This window comes from Acinonyx jubatus, chromosome D3, assembly GCF_027475565.1.
Source record: "Acinonyx jubatus isolate Ajub_Pintada_27869175 chromosome D3, VMU_Ajub_asm_v1.0, whole genome shotgun sequence".
Taxonomy (NCBI): domain Eukaryota; kingdom Metazoa; phylum Chordata; class Mammalia; order Carnivora; family Felidae; genus Acinonyx; species Acinonyx jubatus.
In genome coordinates, this window is record NC_069392.1 from 45,819,489 (window position 1) to 45,822,851 (window position 3,363).

At 39.1% G+C, this 3,363-nt stretch overlaps 1 pseudogene; it reads right to left on the reverse strand.

Moving 5' to 3' along the window:
• Window positions 1–381: 381 nt before the first annotated feature.
• On the reverse strand, window positions 382–2,135 carry LOC113602333 (ras-related C3 botulinum toxin substrate 1-like; annotated as a pseudogene).
• Window positions 2,136–3,363: the final 1,228 nt, after the last annotated feature.

Below are 3,363 nucleotides of genomic sequence, written 5' to 3' on the forward strand. Positions count from 1 at the left end.
TTTTTTTTTTAATTTTTAAATTCTAGTTAGTTAACATATAGTGTAATATTGGTTTTGAGAATAGAATTTAGTGATTCATCACTTACATATAACACCCAGTGTTCATCTCAACAGTGTCTTCCTTAATGCCCATCACCCCCTTAGCCCATCCCCCATCCACCTGCCCTCCAGTAACCCTCAGTTTGTCCTCTGTATTTAAGAATCTCTTATGGTTTGCCTCCCTCTCTATTTTTATTTTATTTTTCCTTCCCTTCCCCTATGTTTGTATTTTCTTGCAAATCAGCTATTTCAACAAGACTTCATAGTATTCTGTGGTCAGTGACTTCTTCTGTATCAGTTATATCCCTGCCTCACACTTGATTTCATCTGTCTTAATATCTTTTATTTTTTCTTTAATGAATTAACTACAGGATTGTCAATTTTATTTATTCTGCCCTCCCTGAAACAGCAAGCATTTCTCTTCCTCGTCTTGACAGGCAGTGGGCAGAGAGTTCTAATATTTCCATCAAGCACTGTCCTGCGACCCCTCTGTGTGAGAGCTGAACATTCCAGGTACATTATTTTACAGCACTGATCTCCTTAAGCTGTGGCTAATGCCTTTGGCTACAAGATGGGAATCAACTTCTGCATTTTCTCAATCATGTCTTTATCACTCTTAAGATCATGTCTAGTTTCCACTAGTATGATGAGTGTTGGGGAGATGGAGTCACACTTCAGGATACCACTTGGCATACATATTTGCAAATGATGTGGGACTCACAAGGGAAAAGCAAATGAAAAATACACCTGTTTGCAGACAGGATAGGGGGTGTAATACATCATAATCTTCTTGTCCAGCTTCTTGTCTTAGAAGCCCATCTACCATAACATTAGTAGAAAGTTATCAAAGAAAATGGGGACATATTCTCCAGGAAGTACATTGGTGTGTTACTCACTAGGAGACAAGTTTTGCCTATGCTCTATCTTTGACCTGATAGCCTGCATCTGGGCCAGTGTCTGGGTGGCTTGTGGCTGTGGCTTCTTACCACAGGCAAGAAGTGGCAGGACCTCTGTCTACACTACTTTGCCATCCGCAGACTAGAAGCTGAAGCTTGGGAAAGACACCAACCAAAGCTGGAAGAAACCCCCATGTTTGCATCTCAGTGGGATCCTTGAGGGTCAGGATGTCTCTCCAGCCTATGAGAAACAACCTCACATTACAGACTTTGAAAGAGATGGAAATGGTGGAAGAATACTTGGTCTACAATCATTTATTCAGTGTAATACAAATTACTCCAAGTAGTAAACAAGACTTGCATCTAGAGCAGATTTCATGAAATGGCTGTGGGTGTGTGTGCACCCAAGGATGGCCTAGTGGCTCCATTTACTAACAGTGGCTCCACTTACTAACAGTGTAAGGCCCACTGGAATGCCTTTCTAGAAGAAGGATTCAGCATAAGATAGTAGGATCTAAAATTATAGTCGTAGGACCAGGATTTGAATCCCATTTCTATCACAAATAAATAAAATAAAGTGTTTTTAATCTTTCTGAGGTTTAGTCTCAACATCTGTAAAATGGAAATAATAACACATACCTACCAGGATTGTTGCAAAGATACAAGTCAATGAGAATAAAAGGAAAAACAAAGGTAAGGTGCTTTGCAAGCTGTCAAGTAACTTAAAGTGAAAGTTATGTACTTAACAAGTATTTGTTGAGGGACTATTGTGCACATAAACCATATTAAAGATCCACAGCAATTTACCAGGTAGGACTTTAAATGTCTAATACTATTTTAGCTGAGTTGAAAATTTTTCAAGGGGAAGATTTTCTCTGAAATAATTCTGTTTTATATAGTAATTTATTGGCTAAATTTTAGAAAACGTCAAGGAGCATGAAGATTTTTCACCACCCATTCCTTGCTTTTATTAATAAAAAGAGAACTGTGCCAAAGGGGCATGCCTCAGTGAGAAATAATGAGAGAAAATTGTTCACAGGGCTTACTTGGTTAAGTGCAATTAAACTAGCCTGTAATTTTTGTATTAAACTACTGGTAGTCGGGAACCAATATTTGGAGCTACTTATTAAATAAATTACCTAGATTAAGAAGTTTTTCCATGATTGCAAACACTGAGAGGAAGGATGTCTTTAAACCCATGGTCTCTTAAAATAAAGGCTAATGCAAGGTTGCTGAAGAGGTAGCCTTAGACCTTCCAAGCTGCACTATGCTTGGAAACTGTTGATAACGGCCCTCCCCCTCCCTAAAACACATTAAAGGAGGGAATTACAGTGGGGCTTGGAACCTGGATGCTCCTGCTCCTTCTGCCACTTTTAAATGTGTGGGAGCTTTGGCTAGCATGGAAATTCCCTGAGCTCAGTTTCTGTGTCTCTAAAGAGGAGCAAAAACATCTATATGGCCTATTGCATAAGGATGTGGTGGTGGTCTGATTCAAGATGCAAATTGTGGGAGAAGCTGATTCAGAGAAGGTGAGGAGTTCTTCTCAAAAGCCAATGTGCGCAGAGAGTCACCCTGGGGATTTTGTTCAAATGCAGATTCGGCCTCTGGAGGATCCCCAGCCTGGCCCTGGTTCTGCATTTCTGACAAGCTCCTAAGTGAGGTTGCTGCTGTTGACTCATAAAGATCCCATTTCGAGTGGTAAGGTCTTCCACAATAAAGAACATTTTAGCTGATGCAACTGCAATGTCCAGGAATAAATACTGGTGTCAGTTAAGGCTTGTTCCAACTGTCCAAAAAAGTTACGAAAGTACTAATTTCCTTTTGCTTTTCCCTGTGCTCTGTAATGTTCGTTTCACCTGGAGGCTGGTTCTCCTCAGGGTACCAAGATGATGACCTGCAGTTCGTGGGGTTTTGGTTCATACATCTTGGTTGTGGCCAGCAGAAAACTGTTTTCCCAATATTGCCAACAAAATTCCTAAGATTCATTCTGATTGTACAGGTGAAATAAACTGATTGGCTTAACCCAAGCCAAGGCTCCCTCGTGGAGCTGAAGGTGGAATAAATTCCCCAGAACTTCATGGAAATCGGGGCTATGATAAAGATGAGGAAGTGGGTGCTAGGGAGACCACCAAGGAATGTCTTTGGTAGAGGCAAATGAAAAAAAAGTTTTTAAATTGGACCTTTATTTTTAACAAATGTCATATCTTATATAAATATGAAATATGGGAAACAGTTTGTACATTTATTTGCCCATCATATTTGGAAAATTCTCTGAGTCAGGAAATACATGGTTTTGTTAATATCGAATATGGTTTGAAGGTCACAACACTATTTTAGAAATTCCCAAGACATATTTTTATTTATTACTTTTATTTTTTTTAAATTTATATCCAAATTAGTTAGCATACAGTGCAAAAATGATTTTAGG